Source organism: Drosophila arizonae, chromosome 5 (genome assembly GCF_054131065.1).
Source record: "Drosophila arizonae isolate 15081-1271.41 chromosome 5, UAZ_ARI_1.0, whole genome shotgun sequence".
Classification (NCBI taxonomy): domain Eukaryota; kingdom Metazoa; phylum Arthropoda; class Insecta; order Diptera; family Drosophilidae; genus Drosophila; species Drosophila arizonae.
In genome coordinates, this window is record NC_142925.1 from 23,939,238 (window position 1) to 23,955,000 (window position 15,763).

Here is a 15,763-nt window from a genome sequence, read left to right on the forward strand (position 1 = left end):
CAAGTGCGGCGCATCTAACGGCATTCGTTTTGCAACTACAATGCAAATGAGAGTTCGTCTGGCACGCTCGCTCTTTCTCTCGTTCTCTCTCTCTCTCTCTCTTTCTCTCGCTCGTTCGCCTGCTCGTGCGCGCTGTGTAACTTTTTACTGCAGGCAACGTCGGCGCCTCGTGCAAAGTTTACTATGCCAATGCACTCAACGGTACGTCGACGTCGTCGTCGTCGTCGTCGTCATCGTCGTCATCGTCTGGCGCCCATTGCTCGGCTTCGGCATTTGGCAATGCAGCGACAATAGCAGCAGCAGCAGCAGCAACATCAGTTGCAATGGCAGCGCGCCGACGCAGCATAGTAGTCTCTCTCTCTTTTGCTCTCATTGATTGGCATCGCGGTTGTTCGTTTGTCAGCGCTGCGGCCCACCTTCACCTTCACCAGCTGAGACTGTCGCTGCCACTGCTGCGACTGCTGCATCTGCTGCCGCCTCGGCTGCGTTTGCTTGCACACAGCAGTTCTCGTTGGGCAAGTCCCCGTCTATTTGGCATTCAGTCGAAACGCAACATTCGCCAGCTGCGGTTGCCCAGCGGCGACAAGTGCAGTTCAACCAGTTCAGTTCAGCGCAGCAGCACTCGCAGCCGCAGTAGCAGCCGCAGCGGCAGCAGCAGCAGCAGTAACGGCAGACACAGCCACAGCCACAGCCACAGTCGCAGTCGCTAGCGCACTTTGCTGGCAGTCGCTTTTGACCGCTCAGCCGCAACGGTCGATTGTTGGGCAGAGCTGCGTTGCGTTCATATTGCGAAACGCTGCGCAAACGCACGTTCCATCTAACGGTAGTAACACACATATACAGTTAGACATTCGTCAAGTGTTGCCAATGCAGCTTAAACATAAAGTTGACAAACGCAAAAGATTTTTCAAATTTTTGGTGATCTGCAAAAGTAAAAGAAACGAATTCAGTTACGTATCAATAAATACTGTTCACAAAATAAAATATATATACATATATATATTTGTAATATATATATATTTATATATATATGTATAACTGGCAGCTACCGTGTAACGCGAGGTCTTGTTATCAATTCGCCGTAAATTCATTTTCCATTTCTACGTCGCGTCGTTTTTGCCATATAAACAAAATACATAACGGAATGATAGACTGGAAAAAAGCAAAATAATAATATAAAAATTAAATAATTAAAAAAAAAAGCAACAACAACAAATCAAAGAGAGAGAGAGAGAGAGACAGACATAAAATGCAATCGCTGGAAATTCCTGAATGTAAGACAGTTTATATGAAGGGGCCGCCGACAGGTGAGTGCAATGAATATGATATTTGCATTGAATATGATATATGATATATATGTATGTATGTGTGTATGTATGTATATATGTATATGATATGATATATCAGCGAGATATGAGACAGTGAATGGGCGCAGCAAATCGACGGATTGAAACTTGTAGACGGGTTTAATATAAGGGGATTTATCGGGAATTCATATCTGTATGAAGTGTAGTAAATGGGTTTATGAACGAAAGATATGGTATATTGAATGGAGTGGAATAGTACGTATGGCGTTACAATATAAATAATAATAATAATAAAAAAAAATAAAAATAATAATAATAATAAATGGCAGGGAAGGCGAAAACTGAATAAAAACACAAGTAAACTTCTTAAATAATCAAATTATTTCAATACAGTATGTGTTGAGAGTAAATATATTGGAATAGGTTTACTAATAAATAATATTATTTATAAAGTAATTAGTCTCGAAATTCCGAATTCACTTAGTTAAATAAATAGAGGTTCCTAGAATTTAAATAAGAAATAAAGTTTCCGTTATTTTATAATTATAATATATAATTTTTAAATAATTTCACTTTATCGTATGTATTATTTTAGAACTCTGTTTGTAGAACTCAATAATATATGATAGCTCAATGATTCTTCTAATTATAAAGACACTATTCTTCTTCTTTCATTCACATATTAGATTTACAATTTCAATCCAGCCCTTTTAAGCTTCTTCTGCAGTCAAATATTTTCTATAATGTTCGAAATCCCCTTTTCGCAATATCCACTTTGAGGTCAGAGAATGAAGTAAGCATGAATTTCGTTTCTGCCTGATCATTTAGTACGCTTCTTCGCCCATTGTTTGGGTCTAATAATAAATGGTGTTAAATAGTTTGGCTCGACGGGTAGCTCAGATTTTGATGAGCATTCCAGTCCCGCAAAGCCCCTCTAGTAGCCTCTTCTAATAACCCCCTTTGAGCACGATGATTTGCACCTTTTTGGCAAGTCGAAACTAATTTTGAGTTTTTTCCTCCAACTTTTCTTTTTTTTGCCACACTCTTATCAGCGCAAATAGACAATTTAAGAGATAGAGAGAAGAGCATGGGAAAGAGTGTGAGCAAGAGTGTGTAGTGGGGCGGGGGCGAGGGCGGGTAGCGGTCAGGAGCGTAGTTGCGAGGGGCTCTTATCAGCGTCTGCCTGCAAAATGACAATTTTATTTGGCGCTCATTTCGCTGCCTACCCCCACTAGCGCCCCCATTGACCCTGCTACCCTCGCCCCTGGGTCGCTTTTCGCGCAATTGCATTTGCTGATAAGCAAATTAGCTTGCCAACTGGCCTAGTAATTGAGTTTGCGGGAAGAGACAGGTACATGTGTAAGGTAAATGTGAGCATGTGTGTGTGTGTGGTGGGGGCGTTAACCAGTCGAGCAAACTTCTAAGCAGCCGCCGATTGAGCAAAGCTTTTTTTGCCAAAAGCGGTTCTCACATTTGTCATGGCAGAAGGAGGAGTGTGGGAGGCTAGAAAGGGGGAGTTCATAATAAAGAAAAGTGGCCGCAAAGAGTGCTTAAAAAATGGAAATAGATGAGTGTGCCAAGAGCAGAGCGGAGGCTGGGCAGGGTCGCAGGTGAACACAAAAAAAGATGAAAATCAAATAGAAACATGAGAGCAAAAAATGTACTAAAGAATTTCTACTTATAACGAGTTTTTATTACAAACGCGCGAAAGCGGCACAAAAAAAAATAAAATAATAATAATAAAATAAAATAAAAGAGAGAACGGACTGCTTCTCAAACCGTTAGCCGAAAATGTATTAAAAAAGAAGTAAAAATAAGTAAGCAAAAACAAAAAAACAAAAAAATACAGACCGAATCTAACAAAATTCCAAAAGGAGTGCCTGGGCCACAGGGAAGAGCGAGGGAGCGACGGGAGTAGGCAGAGTGGGAGAGTGCACATAAAAAGTAACAGCATTTTTGCCTAGCAGACAAATGCACAGACAGACGCAGAGACGGACGAACTGGCAGATGAAGAACAAGACTGCGAAAGCATGAAGCAACATTATTCAAAAGAAAGCCAAGTTAAGGCATGCCGAGCACTCACACAAACTCAAAGAGAGAGGCAGAGTGAGAGAGGAACGGAGAGAGAGAGAAAGAGACAGAGAAAGAGGTGAAGAGAGAACAGACAGACAAAAGCAGCATAATGCAGCAGAGAAGTGCATGAGACAGGCACAGTTACAACAACAATGGCGGATCGCAGCTAGCATTAAACATCAAGTAGCAGCAGCAGAAGCAGAAGCAGCAGCAGCGGCAGTGGCAGTGGCAGTGGCAGCGACAGCGGCGCCGACAGTAACGGCAACGCCAGCAGCGAATGTAAGCGTTACAACAACAAACACATGCCGACATTCTTTCATTCGTACAACGACCTCGACTTTGATTTGCAGTTAAACGGCCAGAGCCAAGTAATTTTCGCAAGCGTGAGAGAATTATTTTCGCGAGAGAGCAAGAAGCAAGGCGAACAGATGTCAGCCCCAAACGGCCTCTAGACGACCTACACGCGTGAGCGAGAGCGCGCGTGAGAGAACGGCAAATGTGCGCTCGGCTCGAGTCGGCTTTCGTATGGCGTCGTAGCGCCATCGTGTTTTGGCATTCGTGTCTCGTCGCTGCTTCTGCTGCCTCTGCTTTCGTTGTCGGCGGCGGCGACAGCGACAGCGACAGCGACTGAGGCTGCTGTATGCTATGCCAAGTCGCTTGTTCGTCAACTCCATTCATTCGTATTGCGCGTCTCGTCTGTGCCGGTCGTCCAAAGCTGCTCAGGTCTTACAGATTGTGCTTCATTTGTCATCAACCACACAGACACTACCACACATACACACACACGCAGCCACAGACACTTCATAGAATCATACAGTTAGGTAGACAGTGTTCAGCAACAAAGACAAAATAGTGCTTTAAAGTGCCGAAGTGAACATTCGCAGCAATCAAATCGAATACAACACAGAAAGCAAACGCGTTATTCATGCAAAATAAAATCAAATCAAATGAAATAATACAAAATAAACTTGACTATCGCCAGACACAGACACACGCATACACTCAAATGCGAAGAGAGACAACAAAACAGCAGCAGGCCGGCCAGACAACTCACAAACACATAAACATATACAGCTAGCAGTTAGCAGCTACAGTTATCAAATGCGGCCGCCGCCGGCCTGTCAACTTGTCCAGACAGCGAGAGCGAGAGCGAGAGAGAACGACACAGAGAGGGAGAGATGGGGGAGAGAGAGCGACAGCGAGAGTGTGTGGGCTAGAGCGAGCGAGCGAGAGCGGGCCTATAAATTTCATATGTGCAATGTTTGTGCCTGGCTGCTGTGCTGTGCGTTGTATCAGCTAACCGGATGTTGATTTGTTGGCCGCAACAAACACAAAACATGGTCCAAGCCAAGCAGCAGCCATCTTAACACTCACACCCATGCCCACACACACACTCATAGAGAGAGAGAGAGAGAGAGGCATACGCACCCCCTTGCTGGTACATTTGCAACACTGGCGCTGCCTTTAAGCACGATGAAAAAGAATGCAAAATGATGCTAGATAAAAGACTTGCAACACGCTTGAATGAGGCCAGAAAACAAAGCCAGACAAGAGTGCATATTCACATACTCTCTATACACTCCTCATATACTCTCTCTCTCTCTCTCTCTCTCTCTCTCTGTCTATCAACTCTATATTCTATATATAGGCAGCCATGGAACGGACAAGCACAGCTTTAAATAGGTAAGCGAGAGAGTTAAGCTTACTTCATTCTTAATAGGCCTAAAACAAAGAGGAGGCTATGACTTTTGGAAAATTGTTTCACAAGAATAGGTTTTACTTGAAATTGTAGAATATATTTTGAGATGCTAGTCAGCACTTTATAAGTGAATGCAAGATCTACAGTGAAAAGCACTTATTCAGAAATAATTTTTAACCAATTTCAATTGTAACTTTTAGATGACAGTAAGTCTAATTCTAGGAATCTAAAAGAATTTGAAATTATTTATATATGGTACAAATTTAAGAATGCACAATTATGCATTCCTTATGATGTTCTTTTTGTAATTAATCTAGAGTCCATTTTGGATATAGATAGCATCTCCACTAGGTATGGAAATTTAATCTTAAATACAACAGAAGAAACTGGAGTAAAGTTAAATAGAACATCAAGCTGAGAAAATATTTCCAAAATTTTATATTTTTAAGACTTTATATTTTTGCTGTATATAAATGATGTCTGATATGAACTAAAGAGCTATACACCAAATTTAAAAGAAGTAAGTTTGGGTCAGTTTATAATTAAAGTAGCAATGAAGTTCTATACAAATGTTTTCGTTTATAAATATTTTTGTTATTGAGGAATTTCGCAAATATGTTAGAACTTGTTCTAAGCTGTCTTAGTTTTTTTTTTTTTTTTCACAAATTAACACGCTATTATTTCGAAACTCGCATACTTGTGCTACATAGTTAAGTCTAGATCTACAATCTCTCTCTCTCTCTCTCTCTCTATATATATATATGTGTGTATATTTACATAAATTCCAATTCCCAAAAACCAATTAGACTATCAAATGCGCTTTCGAATCAAGCTGAAAGTGGTTGCTTGTTTGGCGTTTAACAGAGGCAACTAAAAAGGGGCACGTTAGCACACACACATACACATCCACATACAGTTACACCACAGACCCCTTTCCCTGCGCTGCTCTCTCGTTTAACGGGGCGTGCCCCAGAAGCGTGCTAATAAAACATTTAATTAAAACATTAAGCGACGTCACATAATTAAACTGTAGCACCTGAACGAGCCAGCCGAGCGAGCGAGCGAGCGAGAGAGAGCGAGCTATCCCGGCCGAGCTGTCTGCCAAGTTGCACACACACACACAGAGCTAAGCACCCATGTACAGTTAGGTTTTCGACAATTGTAGTAAAAGTTTATCGCCCGCATTTAAAAAACCATGGATTAAAATTCTACTTCAAATGTGCAGAAGAAAAGAATGAAACAGAGAGGGAGAAACAAGAAGGAAACTTTTTTGCTACAATTTTATGCAACATGTTTTCTAGCGTCCCTCTATGTGTGTGTGTCTGTGTGGGGCACCCACATATTGTGCCGGGTAATCCCAACACCAACACCACCACCACCGCCAACCCCAACCCCAACCTCGTTGCAATAAAGATAAGCGTCGCAGTTAGCAGTTAGATACCTGCATTGCTCGTGTGTCAGTGTTGGTTAACGAATGTTGTCCACTAATTGCAGCGCCAAACAGTTTGTAAGCCTGACTATTTTGGCTGCCATTAAGAGGGGGCGGCACAGGGTGGGCGTAACTGCCGGTGCCAGACATTCAGACAATTTCATAGAAAATGCATGAGCACGAAAGCAATTCAATAGCCGAAAAATAGCTAGGCCAGAGGCGTGGCCAACGAGGGGCGGATAGGCCACACTGTACTTGTCGCTTGTACAAAAAAAATGGAGGAAACGAGGAAGAAGAGGCACAAATTACTCGATAGCAGGCGGCAAACTTATAGATACAAGATACGACTGGAATGACGAGCACAAAAAGAAAATAAAAGAATCAAAAGCGAGAAAATGAAAGAAATTTGCACTAAAAATTAAAAAAGAAAAAATAAGAGGCGAAGTACAGCGCAAGGGCGTAGTAGAGGGCGGGGCAATTTGGAGAGGGAGTGGAGGAGGTAACTCAATCGGCATAGAAGCGGCAAAGTTTTCGAATTAATTTATTGATACGACGATAAGGAAATGGAAATGCGAAGCGAAGACAAGCTGCAGATAAAAGAAAAAGAGATAAACGATTTTAATAGAGGGAGAGAGGGAGAAGACCGAGAGGAAGCTTCACTAGAGGGAGAAGATTGTAAAGTGAAGTTGGTTTAATCAAATGGGCACGAAAATTTAAAAGCCAAATGAAAGAGCTGAGCCATAAAAATGATTTGTGACTGCGCACAGCGGCAAGTGTGGTCGGGTGAGAGAGAGAGAGAGAGAGAGAGAGAGAGAGAGAGAGAGAGAGAGAGAGAGGAGAGTGAGCGAGGGAGAGAGAGAGAGAGAGAGAGAGGCGAGTTGATAAAAAGAGATCGTATGAGTCATAATGCGCTGCTCATACGCAACGTTGACAACAGCAGTTGGCATTAAAAAACTTGCATTTGTATTTGTCTACGTCGCCGTGTATTTACTTATGCAAAAAAAAAAAAAAAAGCTGAAAAAAGCTGAACAAAATTCACTTTGTATCTGATTAAGAGTGTATAAAAAGCCAGGCAAACAGTAAGAACAAATGTTAACGCGCCTTAGAAGAGTGGCAAAGCGCAAACGATGTTATAGCCAAAGACAAACAAAAGTAAAGAGGAAAAAAAACAGTAAAGAGATAGCTGTAACAAAAGTGAATAATTAAATACTCTAATAATAATTCAATACTCTAACTAGCCTTACCATTTCTAAATTGATATCATGTTCAATTTCTTGCCAAATTTGAATATTCAGGCGAGTCTACTTTGTGGTTTCATATGTCTTCAAGAGAATTATTGGGTGAAGCTATTTAGTTTAGGCATTTTTACTGCCTATTTCTTGAGCCTAATAAGAACAGAAAATATTTAATAGATTTGATTACTGACTGCTAAAGATATTTTAGCATAGAACTGATTTAATTCAAGCAAATCTAAAATAATTTTTCGAAAGTTTTTTTTATGTTTATATATAATAAATAAAAAAGAAAACTAAAGCATTCTAAAAGTTACTTTCATGCTCCAAACTATAAGCTCATTAGGGATTCATCCTAAAATTCGGAATTGCAAGAGTCAATTTAAATGATACATTCCGTGCCATCAGGATATCTATATTTCGATTCTTCACTTTTGCGTTCTCTGTGCTCATACAACTTGTTTTCTAGTAGACTCTTTTTAATTATTCCTTAATTGAATTGAACTTGGATTCTACATTATGTAAAATTATATTGAGTTTATTATCTCTGAAAGTTTCTGCTGTGGGTATCAGCTAATTGGCTATGTATAACTATAGATGTATATATATGTATTTCCATATAGACAGAGTTAGTGGATCTTCATTCAGGCTGCTCACCTAACTGATAGACCCCGCAATATTTCGCAGCGCATTATCAAGAATCAGACAGCTGTAGCTGCAGACATCTATTCGCACACACTCAATTGTTGATACACACGGCTCTTGGCTGAGGGTGTATGTTTGTATGTGGGCAAATATATGCACATAAGTAAAAAGTATTTTTGGCAGAGCAAGAGGCGGGACAGTAGCTCTGCTCCCGCAGCTTCCTCCTCTCCCCTCCTCTATCTGCTTGCTTCTTCGTGTTCAATAACATTTCGATAACATTTCACTGCGACTTTGACTTTGCGCATTTCGCTCTATATAAATATACAATAGTTTGTTGTTGTAGCTGATATGACGCTTAAAACACATATATATATGTTCTTTATATATACACATATATTTATATGTACATATGTACGTTTATAAAAACAACTATAAAAAATGCAAATTTTATTTCGCTTTTTATGCGCGGGCTTTTGTTTTTTTTATTTGTCTCTTTGTATTTGTTTGTGTGTTTTTTTTGTTTTTCGTTCGCGCTTGGGTTTGTTGTTTGGATTTGTTTTAAAACGTTGCTCCGATTTATTTATTGTGCCATTCATGCTGTAACTGTATTTCCATTGGATGCTGTAGCTGTAGCTGTAGCTGTATCTGTAGCTGTATTTCCATTTAGCTACACAGCATTTATTTATTGTCCTTGTTTTCTTTCGGCCGCATCGCAACTGCTGCAATTTATCGTTGGCAAAAACTAGAGGCTAGTAAAATATTGAAATATCAATACAAATTTCACCATGATTTGCGCTGCAGTGACAGAGAGAGCTGGATATACATAGAGAGAGGGGGAGAAAACTCTTTTCGTCCATAAATAACATGCGTTGCTATAGTTTTCTCCGCTTCAGTTTAGATAAATGCAATTTGTGCGCAATTTAATTGACAACAGAAACTGGGGAATTGTAAGAACTTCAATTGTTTGAATTGTTTGGACTCTCTCTCTCTATATATAAGCATTTATATATACACTGAGATTAGTCCATGATATATGTGCATCCAGCATAATGCCACTCAGTGCCTTTTCCCTGTCTGATAGCTTCCAAATGATTTATAATGCTGTCACTGGGAATTGCCTCGGTTTGATTTGAAACGAACTGAAATGCACTAAAAGAACGAAAAGCCAATCAAATGTATATTATCTTTAATGCTCAATTATTGGGTTGCCTTTCGGTCAGTCTTATATATGTGTATACATTGTTTATACTGTTGCGTATATACATATATATATAGATTAATTTTATTGTTGTTTACTTTTGCATTATAGACCTAGTCTTGGCAGCTATAGAGCTGCATCCCTATATGTTGCATCCAGCTGCCAGCGAGCATACTAAAAATATCAGTCTTAACTTAAACTAATTATAATAATAACAAATATAATAATATCAAAACACATTTTAAAACCAGAAAGAAAATTAAATTATAAAATAATGTTTATTCTATTGTAGATCTTATATAGCTCAAGCTATGACACCATATTATCTCTTCACCTCTCATCACTTTCAAAACCTCTCCGTCAGATATCCTGCAACAACTTTTGTAGCTCAGTTCTTTCTGTTTTTGTTGTTTTTAATTCCTTAATTATATTTTATTTTGCTTTGTCAGCGATTCCTAAACGTTTTACTTAGCCAATTCGGCTAATTTACTGAGCTATTTATTCACCACAGTCTCATCAGCGCGTGCCTGCAAGTGCTTGTTAAGCCAAACACGTTTCGAGGACCGAGGGCAGCACAGCTGTTATATTTACGACTCGGGCACTCAGTTTAGCATAGCTAAACGTTTTATGTCCAGTCATGCTGTAATAGTTGTAATACTTGTAGCATAGTTCTGGGGCCCACTTAAAATTCAGCGATTCATTTTGTGGAAACTGTGCTGGAAATGTGGCAAAAAAAAAAAAAAAAAAAACAAATACCAAAAAAAGAAGCGAATTTTGCAAAAGCTGTTTAGCCAGCGCATTGTGGTATGTGCGGCTATTTTCATGGGCATTACGTCAGTGTACTGAACGAGAGATACTCGCTGCTGCTGCTGCTGCTGTAGATACAGACGTGTGTAGATACATAGATACATACTCTATCTCTATCTCATGCTCATATGCAGGCAGTGCCCACATGTTTGGCGTACGCTTTCGCATATGCGAATACGCAATTCGCGATACATAAAAACTGGCTGTAAACAAATAAAAGCAAAACGAAAAAAAAAAGAAAAAACAAAAAGCAAAATGTAGAAGAAGCAGATGAAAATAAAACCTGAACAGAGAGCAAACAAAACAACATCAACAGACGGCAGACGGCAGACGGCAGGCGGCAGACGGCAGACACGAGCCATGAGCTATGATGACGATAAACCCAACGTTGACACCTAGCCCACCCCCAGCCGCCATCTCTGCAGTCCCCCACTGTGCCCCAGCTGCCCCCCGCGTTGCAAATAGGCAACTCGGTTCAAATGCCACACGCGACTCGCAGCAACAGCTTGTCAGAGCTTGTCAGCGTGGGCGACGCTTTAATATGCCGCGCATATCTATATTTACTATGCACATTTCTTTTATACATGTATGTATATATTTTATGCTCATGATAGGCTTGTTTACAGCTTGCTTTTAGTTTGGAGTTTATGTTCATTTAGGTAAAAGTTTTCAATAATATATTTCCTTCATATTAGATATCAATTTGCGAATTCTTCCAACTCCATTTGCTGGCAGCTCAATCTCAAGTTTGATTGGAATCTAAATTGAGTTTAGTGAATGAAACTAAATTTCATAAATATTTATGGTGGTAGATCTGAGTCAAAAGCTTAGTCATTTTGTGTTTGAAAAAACAACGGGGCTTGAGAAATTTTCTAAAATGCTAACGATGCCTAATTAAGTTTTATTCATATGTATATAAATGTATTCCGAATTTATTTTGAATTAGTTTTGTGAAACGATTTAAATAATAACACGAGTAATGAACGGGCGAAACACAAAAAAAAAAAAATTAAAATTTTTTTTTTTTAAATTTTTTTTTTTTATTATTATTATATAACTATAATTAATTATGTGAATTTAAATTGATATTGTCTATTTTAAATTATTATTGTTTTAATTTTTAATTATTATTATTATTTATATTAATTGTGCTTCATTCATATTAAGTGATGAACCCATTTGATTCGAATTAGATATGTCTGAAAATGTTTTTATATTGACTAAACTAATCTTTTTAATGACCTATGGGGAAATATAAAAATTATTTGAAGTGGCTTATAAACCTTATAGATTAAGTTTAGATAAATTCAAGTTATGTTATAGGAATCCTGCAAAGATTGTCGCCTCTCTAGAGCACATTCCATGAGTTTCTGCTGTTTCCCGCTCATCCACGGCTTAGATAATTGTTGCTCTCAAGCGAATCGTATTCTTAAGCATGTCAGATGCGTAACACCTGTCGCCTGTTGCCGCAGCACACTTACGCCTGTTGCTGTCCCGCCCACTCAGCCCAATGCCACACCCCACACATGATGCCCCACGCCCCTGTTGCCGTTGCTCGCCTGCTCTGCGCTGTCTTTGGATTTAATGTGGCCACATAAATTTAGCAAATCAAAAACGCGTTTTATGGTCGCTGCTGATGTGTTCCGTCTGTCCCTCCCTCCGCTCGCTCCCTCTCTCTCGCTCGCTCACACTCATTTTGTTCGAGTGTCTGTTTCTGTCTGACTTTGTGTCCGAACGTTGAAAGTTTTGTGGAGCGAAGCTAACAAAATTTATTGCATTTACAAGCATATTACGCGAGGCGTCGCAGCTCACGTAGTAGTTGCCACAATGCCTCAGACTGAGCGCTGCCACGTTTTCAGTATTCCCAGCAGCGGCAGCAGCACAGCGCGTTGCCACATTCATCCAAATTGTGGCAGACGCTGCGGCGCCCGGCCCCTGCTACGGCTGCTGCTGAAGATTGATGTTGCGTTGAATTGCTCCAGCTTCAGCTCGAGCCAGGAGCGAGGAGCTGGGGCATGTCCAGGGCTGATTCTGCTTGCAACTTACAATATGAATTACTCATTGCTCATTTTTGTTGCAATTTATTGTCAGTACTGTTGCTGTTGCTGTTGCAACTTCTATCTTTCTCTTTTCCTCTTTTTTTTTTTTTCTTTTTTGCTCTCGTGCTCGTGCAAGCTGCTTGCTGTTAGATATTTTATGCCTGTCTGTCGGCAAGGTCCTTCTGCTTTATGTGCTTGGCATATTTTGTCGATATTTTAGTTAAAAAATACACAGTGGACGGCTTGCAGCGTTTTTGTGGCATGCCTTGGGGCACGTTTTGGCTGCCAGTTCTTTTAGCCTTTTAGCTGCTTTAAAGTTGAGTAATTTTTTTCTTCATTTTTGGGGCGCAATTACAACTAATGCGGCAACTGCGTGTTCGCTGCAAACATGGCTGACATCATTAGGCCGCCGCTCACACACACACACACACACACGCATACATAACACACACACACATTGCCTTGGCCGGCTGCTTCCGTTTTGACCAGCTTAATTTCCTGCCAGGCACCACATGGCGTATGTGTAATCTACTACATTTTAGCCCACGTCCTGCAACCCCGCTCTTACACAGTCCTCCACCCCCTCTCCCTCTCTCTCTCCCACACTCTCTGCTTAATCACTGTAACTGCCATTTTTCATCAAAGTAATTACCCGCGGCCATCGCCATTTTCATTTCTCAGCTCTGACCACGCCCCTGCGTCTGCCTCCGCCACCGCCTTACACACATGCACACACACACACAGCCATCCACGCCCAGCTGTGGCGCTCTTTAGCGTCAAATTAAATCATTTGATATGCATTAAAATTTTATGCAACATTTTATTTGACAGCTTATCAGAGCTGCGAAACAAAATGTGAACGAACCAGACCCAAGCCTCCAAAAATATTTTAGGCAAAAATAAAGTACGTAGTATTCAATGCTACAACGGGTATATGGGCTTTACAGGAGTCTATTTGGTTTTACAGTGTCTGCTGTAAACCTCAAGTCTTTTCTAAGTATGTGAAAGTATTTTGATATATGTATATAGAGGTATATTTCCCATGTCTTCTTTAAATATTTGTATATATATTCATATGCAGAGCTATATAGGCATTCCATGTCTTATAAAACTACATTTTGATTGCAATAAACAAATAAGTCCAATGATTATATTAATCATATCATTTGAAATGAAACCATAATAATAATAAAATAGAATAAGTAATATATATACATTTCTCAATTTTCCCTCACATATTTCGTTGTACATATTATATGTTGTGATATAGTTCTGCTCTCCTCTTTCTCAATAAAAATTTACAGAGTATAATGGCTTTGCTTATTTATATAAAAGAAACTTCCTTTTTGTTATTATTAATTCATTATTTATTACATTTGCTTGACTTTATTAACACACTTTGGCCTGACTTGGCCCTCTTCTTGTTGGCTTCTGTTTGCGTGTTGCCTACTTTTCTGCGCTTCGGAAATGTTTAGAGCCTGTTGAAGAAAAGTTTTCAGCATTTTCTTTGTATATTTTGGGCATAATTTATGCGCCCAAATTAATATGCCCAAAAATATGCGCAAAAATATGCGACTGCTTGTGGGCATGGAGGGGTCTTACAGGTAGATGCCGCCACGCCTACTTCTTGTCGCCCACCTCTTGAAAAGCTCATCCACTTCAAACAGCTTGTTTGATATGTGGCATATATAACATTTATATATTTATTTCGTTGATTTGTTTGTTTGTTGCATATGTGAGGCAGAACAGAAGCTGGAGCTGACTTTGTAACTGTTTTCCCCCTTTGTTTCGGCTGCCTGCTCCTGCTGTGCCAATATGGGCCTTAACGAGCCAAGAGTTCCGTTTGGCTTGCCAACAACAGCTCTCCCTCTTTATTTTTCTTCCCATTCTTTTTTGGTGCTCGTTGCTGCTCAGCTGCCACGCCCTTTAGCCTCCTCCCAAAAACAACTCCCCCACTTGGCTGGTGGGCCAGCGGTGCCAAGGTGGCTGGCTGCTTGTTTTTGGCCATAGCCTGGCGCTACGTTTTGTTTGCCTTTGCCAATTGGCGTAGGCCGTGGCAAAAACTCGTTTAGTTGCCTGACCTAGCTGCTCGGCACGCCCCCTCCGCTCTCCCTTCCACTTCCTCTCTCTCATTCGTTTGCCACTGGGCTGCCTGCCAGCTGCCGGTTGCAAGGTTTTTCTGTGTTGCATGCATAACCAACTACAATGCCAGTCAAGTGTTTGTCTCTCTCTCTATCCCTCTCTCTCTCTCCCTCCCTCTCACACTCTTATCTCTCTGTGGCTGTCTTTTTTGCAGTTTTTGGCTCGCTGGCTGCTTGTCATAATTTTTAAGTGACCCAAGCGCCGCATGTGGTCGCCTGTGTCTGTATGTTGCAGGCACTGGGCTATCACTGCCCCGCCCCAAAAGCCGCAGCCCTCCCCGATTTACCTCTTAATGATTTATATCAGCTGCAGCATAATTTGTTTCTGCTCTTGCGAAACTTGAAGCGCGCCAAGCTGAAAACTACTTTAAGTTTTTAATGGATAGAGCACATTCTCGTAGCACCATTTCTCCAAGTTCTCCATCGAAAACACTAAGTTGGGAGCAGCTTAAAGAAAGTTTCATATATACAGTATAAATTGCGTTTTCAGGAACTTTAAAGTGCTTCTCTATTTATATAAATCTTGAATCCAAGTCTTTGAATACAAAATTTAAATAAATGCTTGCTCAGCTCAATTTTAATAGCCACAGCAAATTTTATTATAATTTTATATATCTAAATTTTTAAAATCTGAATCAAATCGTACTTTAATTTTGTATTTTATTGTTCTTGATTTTCTTTTTGATGCTTGCCTTTACTCCTTGAAACCTTTTTAAGATCTCCTTTTCTTCTTTCATGTCTTCAATCTCTTCGATGGCTGCCTTTGCTGGCGCCGCGGGCGTCGCGCTCTTTCGCTCCTTGGCTCCCCTAGTGAATGTCTCTCACAATTTACTTCGCAACTCAACAAGTTCAAAAGTTCATGGCAATTAACGTTCGTTGCCTTCGGGGCTCGAAATGTTTATTAATGTCCTGTTGCAGGGGCAACAACAAGTCAATTAGCTCTTGCGAGCTAGTCAAATGTGCTGCTAGCCGCGAGCTTTCGGCTAAACCGAAAGTCAATAATTGACTTCATATTTTGCTCGGTTTGCGTTGAAAATTTGCCCGGCAAAAGAACGAAGAAATCGCAACAGCTACCGCTCGATTCTCTCTTTACTCCCGCAACAAAAGACAACACAACAAACAATTCAAACCAGACACATTCATCCTTGGGTGTGGGTTATTGTCTTGCTGCTGCTCCTGCTGCGGCTCCTGCT

The 15,763-nt window shown here is 40.4% G+C and overlaps 1 long non-coding RNA gene across 3 annotated transcripts in view; it reads left to right on the top strand.

The window, feature by feature from the left end:
* The first annotated feature begins 502 nt into the window (after positions 1 to 502).
* Positions 503 to 15,763, top strand: part of LOC108617450 (uncharacterized) — a 75,626-nt gene continuing 60,365 nt past the window's right edge. For 2 of the 3 annotated variants that reach the window (XR_016270526.1, XR_016270527.1), the window contains exon 1: positions 503 to 5,063. This is a non-coding gene — a long non-coding RNA (uncharacterized LOC108617450). The remainder of the gene's footprint in view (positions 5,064 to 15,763) is intronic. The other variant, XR_001916103.2, reaches the window with a different exon arrangement.